The following is an 8,056-nucleotide window of genomic DNA, read 5'->3' as shown; positions in this document are numbered from 1 at the left end:
TGTGTAAACTGTCTTGTTTGGTCCTATGATTGCAAAATCATGCTTCTTGTTTCAGTTTTTTTTCCATCTTGTATTCTATTATTACATATAATTAATTATTATATGATATATTATGCTATATGATCAAACAAATAAATGAAGAAAGCAAATCTGTTCATAATGTTCATAACCCTTTTAATGTTTTACTTCATTATTAAACAATATGAACACATCTAAACTCTTGGATTGAGACAATTATGTTTGTACCTGGGGGCCCATATCGGCCAGGGGGGCCTGGTAGTCCCACACTTCCTTCATCACCGGGAAAACCTGGAAGACCTGGATGGCCTTGTGGACCACGGGGTCCAGGGGAACCTGTACGTATACATAGGTATACACAAAAGAGCTCAAACAAGCATTCATATATAGGAAACAAATCAATGTTAATTGAGGGAATAAAATCAAGTGTTAAATTGCAGAAACTGATTATTATTGTAGATTAAATTAATGTTAAAGGAGCTAAATTTAAATCCAGATTAAATTATTTTAAATTAAATACACTCAAAGATTTTATACAACTGAATCCAGTTTCTGGCTGACACATTACATATTTACAATATTTTATGTGAGAACAAAATTGAAATGGTTACTTGCACAGAATTATTTCTTCCCTTTAATGATGGAGAAAAAAAAGCTAACGACAAGGGGAAATTTATTTTTCTCCTGAATCAAACTATGAATAAGGTAAACATTGGAAACATCAGTTTATTAATTGTGCTGCTGAAGTACATCCAGAAAGTTCTAAAATCAAACCTATAGGGATCACCTGGTCTTCCTTGTATTCCTCGTTCTCCTGGAATGCCTGATGGTCCTGGTCGTCCTGGGTTTCCTCTGGGTCCCAGATCACCTGGGTCTCCTGGTATCCCTCGAGGTGCTAAAGAAATTATCAGCTTTTTCTGGTTTTGTATGCAAACTTTATTTAGCCAATGAAACTACCATATATCTTGTAGGATAAGTTTTTTGTTTTGTTTTTTTAAGATTTGGTATAAATTGTTTTTTTGGCGGGGGGGCTTGAAAAATAACTTTAATTTACCACTGAAGCCATTCTCTCCTGGGATGCCTCTGGGTCCAGGTGGACCTGGTTGTCCATAAGATGGTCCTGGATCACCTGGAAGAGATTTGAATAACTGAATAAATACATAACAAAATGAGACTGTACTGAGAGACTGGGCTACATTCTTGACCATATTTGCAGTGACAATGTACTTAAATCTTTTTTTTTTTTTATTGCACTGATTCTGCGTTTTTTTACCGAGGTTTCTACATAAAATTCCCACGGTTTGTAGCTAAATTAAATCAGCTATTTAGTATGTTTTAATAAAAAATGCATAATTACCCTTGGCACCAGGAAAGCCTTGTCTCCCTGGAATACCTGAATATCCCACAAGCCCTGGATCTCCCTATAACATACATCAATACAATCCAATAATTTAACACCAGCATTTGTAAGTCTGAATAATTCCACTTAAAAACGCACAATATTTAAATCCTTCAAGCTCGGGTCCTCTACCAGAGGCCTGGGAGCTTGAGGGTCCTTCGCAGTATCTTAGCCGTTCCTAGGACTGCGCTCTTCTGGACAGAGATCTCCGATGTTGTTCCTGAGATCTGCTGGAGCCACTCGCCATACTAAGCACAGATGTTTCTGTACACTATGCCGGCCACTTGATAATGGCGTTCCATGTATGCCCTGCCAGCTAGCATCTCGCACCTTGCTGTTATGTGCTGGATTGTCTCAGGGGCATCTTTACAAAGACTGCAACTGGGGTCTTGCCTGGTGTGATAGACCCCAGCCTCTTTGGATCTTGTGCTCAGAGCTTGTTCCTGTGCTGCCATGATTAGTGCCTCTATGCTGTCTTTCAGTCCAGCTTTGTCCAGCCAATGGTACAGGAGGTGGCTGACAGCTGCTCCATTCCGTAGTCAGTATGCGTAGCCAGTCATCTCACTGAGGGGGTCCAGGCCTATGCAGAACAGCAGTGGGGACAGAGCATCTCCTTGGTAGATCCCGCACTTGATGGTGACTTCTGCTATTGGCTTTGGCCTCTAGTGTTGTCCGCCACATCCCCATCGAGTTCCTGATGAAGGCTCTCTCTCTCTCGCTATACATCAGTGCTATAATACTAGAATATAGTATTATATTATAATAATATACATTAGTGTAAGTATACACTAATATATTATATATTAGCGTATACTTACCTATTAGTAATTTTTTAAAGTTGTATTTCACAGGAGAGAGCCTGTGTTAAAAGATTGAAGAAAACTATTCAAATTCTCTTTAAATTTAAGCATACATTCTTTGTGTTTATTCTGCATTTACTTCATTATATTCATTATATTGCATAAATGTCTGTTACAAACTTGTAATTGCAACCAGGCTATTGATCAAGTAATTGCAATTAATCGCAATTAATTACAGAAAATTGTGAGATTGAGTTAATTTTTTGAATCTATTGGCAGCACTAATACATACATATATATATTTACACTGCTGTGATCAAAATATGCAGACAATAACTTCACAGTATTGGTGCAGGGTCTCTACCTTACTGTACAAAATGCCTAGAGGTCACTGCTATGATTTGACGCTACATAAATTAAATTGAATTGACTTGAGTACCCGATCTCCATCATTCCCAGGATATCCTCTGGGACCAATGAAACCTTTATTCCCAGGGTCTCCATGAGGTCCTGCTCTTCCTGACCTGCCTGGAACTCCAGGGATACCCTTAATTCCTGGTGGACCAGGCCATCCATCAGGTCCAGAGTCACCTGGCATTCCCCATGTGCCCTTTGGACCTATAAATTACATCACAAATTGCTAATTGTTTAGTTTTGCACCGTCTATCACTGTCCATCTATACAGTCTTTCTACCAAAGAAGAATAAAGCTGTTTTCTAAAGACTTATGCAGGTTAAATTAAAACTCCATTACCTTGAAGTCCAGGCGCGCCAGGTAGCCCCATCCTTCCTGGATGACCCAGTGGACCTTTCCTTATATTCACTGGACTTGTCACTCCTGGATCTCCAGGGTCTCCCCGTAAACCTGAATAGACAACAGAAATGAAATGCTTGCCATTTTCTTCCATAAAGTACACAAGAAGTGAGAGAAAATAACTTAAAGAAAAAGACTACATTTGGTACTTCCAAGTGTCTTTACCTTACAATAAAAAGGACCTTGAGGCAACTACTGTTGTGATTTGGCACTATATAGATAAAAGTGAATTAAATTATTTGATCATTGTTGTGAACAGGAGCCACAAGCACATCAGAGTAGATTAAACATACAAAAATAGGTATTTTGATATTAGCCATAACTCTCAACTCACAAACCTCTGACCATCACATTTGAATCTCAGAAAACAAAAAAACAGAAGAGAAATCAAGCTTCTCCAGACTAATAAAACAACAATAATAGTAAGTAAAAAAAGTTGAGCATAATTATTTGAACCCAACAGAGAAGACAGCTTCCCATTATTACACTCCACTCCATCTTAAAAGTTTGCCTAGTGCCTGATTTCTGTGTTTTCCTTTACATACAGTCAGATATTTCCACCATTTGTCAGAAATGGTACAATACAACCTGGTCAAGGCTCCAACAGGAAACTGTGCTATATTTAGTATATATTTATTTCTAATGGCTGCATTTTTAAATTTACTAAACAGAAAAATTTCCTGCAAACCAAATTCCTTTAGAGGATCTTCACTCGTAAGAATACGTGTGTTTTGCTTGTCGTAGACTTGTCTAGAGTTTGAATAGTACAGGTACATAGTTCAATATATTTGATTGTTTCAACTAATAATAATAATATTCTGCTCTTTGATCAAATATTTAATAATAATAATAATAATAATAATAATAATAATAATAATAATAATAATAATAAATATTATTATAAATAAAGAACAAAAGGCTAAGATACCCACAAGTTTAGGTTAGGAAAATAAGAGAGACACGACACATTTACAGACTTACCTTTATTACCATCTGGTCCTGGATACCCTGGGGAACCTGGGCGGCCATTAAGGCCCCTTTCACCCTGTTTACCTCTCGGTCCAGGAGGTCCAGGGCGACCTGGAAAAACTCTGGCTCCAGCCCTGCCAGGATACCCCCTTTCACCTGTAGAAATTGAACAGAAAACCTTGCTTTAATCAGCACACTGAGGTTCACAGATTTAATTAAGCATGCTGCTTACCAGCTAGCTGTTGAATGTATAAGTGATGGGCTATTAAGTTAAACAAACTGGATTTTGGAAACTGAATGGAATTACTTGTTGAATTTTATAAAATGCTTATAAGGTTTTAAATAATTATCCAATAAGATACCATCGGCTGACCTTTCTGTCCTGGCCACCCATCAGTTCCAGGATCTCCTGGGAGGCCAGTGGAGCCTGTTGGTCCAGCTGGTCCTGGTAAACCAGGAGGACCCTGAACACCTTTTGATCCTTTCCATCCATGTCCAGGTGGACCAATATCGCCTCTCAGACCTATCTGCCCAGTGTTTCCTATTCAACGTCATAAAATTCAGTGACAAAATATATGGTTAGATGACATGGATAAATGAGCATGAATATACTCATATATTGACACAGAAGTTGATTGACTGTTCCTCCTTATGTATGGACATACTGGCCACCAGAGGTCAGTGTTGTTAGATTAGCAACTTATGAACATCTGAAAATTAAAAGATGAAACAAGTATTAAAATTAGTGTTACTCCATGTTTCTTTATATATTACAGTCCACAAACTGCAGCTATTTGTCTTTGACGTGTCGATATAAAATATATGATCAGTTTTATATCACACAGAGAATATATTTTGTATTTATATTTTTTGTTGTTATTGAAATTTATATCAATAAGGAAACTAGATAAATAATCATTATTAACATATGGAGCAGAAATGGGATTTGTACTTCATCCAACTTCTTTTCTAGTGAAACTAAACAGATGCGAAGCAATTTTGCATTGTCCTGTATTTTGCTTTACGTTTCTACTTTTACTAAATAAGTTTTTGCAAACTGTTTATATGCTAAAAACAAAACAAATATACTATTTATCGTGAAAATAGTGTGGGATATTCATGTTGATATGAAAATTGAAGTACTCAGTGTAAACAAATGTAAAGTTTTAAATTGTACTTGTATTTGTAAAGCTGTGGAAGATAAGGTAGATATGAATAAAAAGACGTGACTATCCATGATTTGGGGTATAGCTGCAGTTTGCTCACCTGGTATTCCCCTCACTCCAGGATTTCCTGGAGGTCCTGGGGGTCCGGGTAGGCCGATGAGTTCGCACTGTGAGCACGGTGGGCCTATTGGTCCAGGGACTCCGGGGTCACCATCGACCCCTGGCTCTCCTTTATAGCCTGGTTGTCCAGGTTGGCCTTGTGGGCCTGTAATTGCAAAAGACCAACAGTCAACTAATCTAAATGTACAGAACTAATGCAAAGCACATTGTTTTTGTCCTGTTCTTTTGAATATTATTGTAATACAGGCCATGAATCCCATTTGTTAGAGATTTGTTTGAGTTCAGATTAAGTTAATCTTACCTGGTATTCCTGGGTTTCCAGGAATTCCACGGAGTCCTTTATAGCCTATACTCCCAGGAGGGCCAGGTATGCCAGTTGCACCTGGCCTGGTTGGGAGGACATCTCCTGGAGGCCCTTTCCTACCTGGTGGTCCAGGAAAACCAGGAAGGCCAGGAAGGCCTTCTAGACTAATTCCCCTGGAACCTGGTTCACCTGGTTCACCAATTAAACCTGGAGGTCCTTTTATAATTAAGAAAGATTTATAAGCATAAAAAAAAACTATTTTTTTTTATTATTTTTTTTAGAATTAATAGATTTAAGGAATAGTCCCTACTATATGAATAACTGATGGTCCACAAGCTTCAACAAATGCTCTGTTTTTACAGCCATTACCTGGTGGTCCAGTCCCCTGAACTCCACCATCATCTCCCTTCATGCCCTTAGTGCCTGGGTATCCTGGCTCTCCGGGAGGACCATTGCTCCCTGGCTGACCTGGAATCCCTATAAGAGGCCAAAAAAAATAAAACAAAACAAATCACTTGTAGTAGTAACTGTAGGGTCCATTCTGTGTAACTTTGAAAATAATGAAGTAACAAGCTTTATAAATAGAAAGCACTAAACAATTTATTAATGACATTTTTTTAAATCTAGATTTCTGATTAAATTTAGTGTTCCAGATGAAACATGTGAACATTTTTAAATAAATAATTAGCACCTGCAAGACTTACCTGGTGAACCTGGCTCACCCTTTGGACCAGGGGGACCAATCTCACCTTCAGGACAGCATCTCTGTGTTTCTCCTGTATTCAAATACAGCTTTTTGTGGTTTGTTTGTTTGTTTTTAAATCCCATGACACTTTTCTTAATGACAAATCGTGAGAAACCTGACCTGGAGGTCCTGGTCGTCCAGGAATTCCTGGTATGCCAGTAAGTCCCTGATTTCCTTTAGGTCCTTGTTCTCCCTTGGGGCCTTGTAAACCATCACCCGGGGGACCTGCTTGTCCAGGAAATCCTTTAGGTCCAGGAAGACCTGGGTAACCTTTAGGACCAGGTAATCCTGTATAACCATCGCCCTGAAAAAACACAACATGATCAAAAGTGTAGAAAAGAGTATCAAAGTGGATCATTTTTACATATGCAGTGTCTTTGAGCAGAGACCTTTAAAAGATTTGTCACATGATGCACAATACTGGACTTTAATATATAGACTCACTGGTGGCCCGGGTTCTCCCACAATGCCATCTCGTCCATCCTGTCCTGGCCCACCTGTTCCTCCATGAGGACCACCATATCCTGGGTCACCTATGTCACCCTTGGCACCTTCAAGTAACAAAAGCAACCAATAGAGATTTGGCTTTAAACACTCCAGAAAAACAAATACAGTCTGTATCTAATTTAAAGGTATAGTACTATTAAACAGTCTTTACCTAATCCAATGTGCAGTGGTTGCCATCGTAACTGAACCAATTTAAATTTTTGAGAGGCGCTCACCTTTTACACCTACTGCAAAAGCATCACCCTTTTCTCCTTTTTGTCCCTTTAAACCAGAAAATCCTTGAAAGCCCTGCAAGCACACATAATTGTGGGAATAACAAAAATAACACAAAAGACATTTATTTGCACATGCAGTTTTAGTCCCACTGTTCTTACTTGTGGTCCTTGAGAACCCTCATTTCCTTTCAGACCTGGGTCCCCTCTTGGTCCTTGATGTCCAGGTAATCCTGGCGGGCCTGGATAACCAGGTGGACCATGAGACCCTGGGCTCCCCCTGCCAGAGATACATTCACAAATCCCTGGACAACCTATAGAAGACAAAAATAACAACATTTGGTTGAATTTAAATTTAGTCCCCAGACCTGCTTATACAGACTCACACAGATGTTTATATTGAGAAATGAATCACTGACGCTCGTCTTCCACCACATGTTGCTTGTGAATTCAACATCAGTATTCACAAAGAAGAACAGAGTCTTGGCTTATATGATTAATGCAAACAAACAGCCACAGTTCACCTTTAATTCCCTTGAGCCCTTTGTTTCCAGTAGATCCACTGGGTCCAGGATCACCAGGGTCCCCAGGGTCACCGCGCTCACAGTAGTAGTCTTTGAGATTAGTTGAAAATAAGTTATTCATAAATTAAAAATTATATTAAATTTAAAAAAGGTTTTAATATTTTAGATAAAATATAATTAAAAAAAAATTACCTCCACAGCCTAATCCAATCCAATAAGGCACGTACAGAGACATACAAACCAGAAGTTAAGTCATCATTAAAGTGATCACATATAAAAAGTGATGACAATCCAAGTAATAAAATAAATACATCAGTGAGATTAACTTCTGCACATATGAAAGTCTTGTCCTGTGTATTATATACGAAGAGCAGAGAGAGCATACCTGGGGGGCCTGGAGGGCCTGTGGCCCCTTTAGGTCCCGGGAGTCCTTTAGCTCCCTTGGGTACGGCAATGGAATAGTAATCATACTTTCCCGG

The sequence above is a fragment of the Diplotaxodon limnothrissa genome, linkage group LG18 (genome assembly GCF_057381915.1).
Source record: "Diplotaxodon limnothrissa isolate DT_005_m linkage group LG18, D_limnothrissa_male_GT1.1, whole genome shotgun sequence".
NCBI classification, from domain to species: domain Eukaryota; kingdom Metazoa; phylum Chordata; class Actinopteri; order Cichliformes; family Cichlidae; genus Diplotaxodon; species Diplotaxodon limnothrissa.
Note: the sequence above shows the minus strand (reverse complement) of the source record.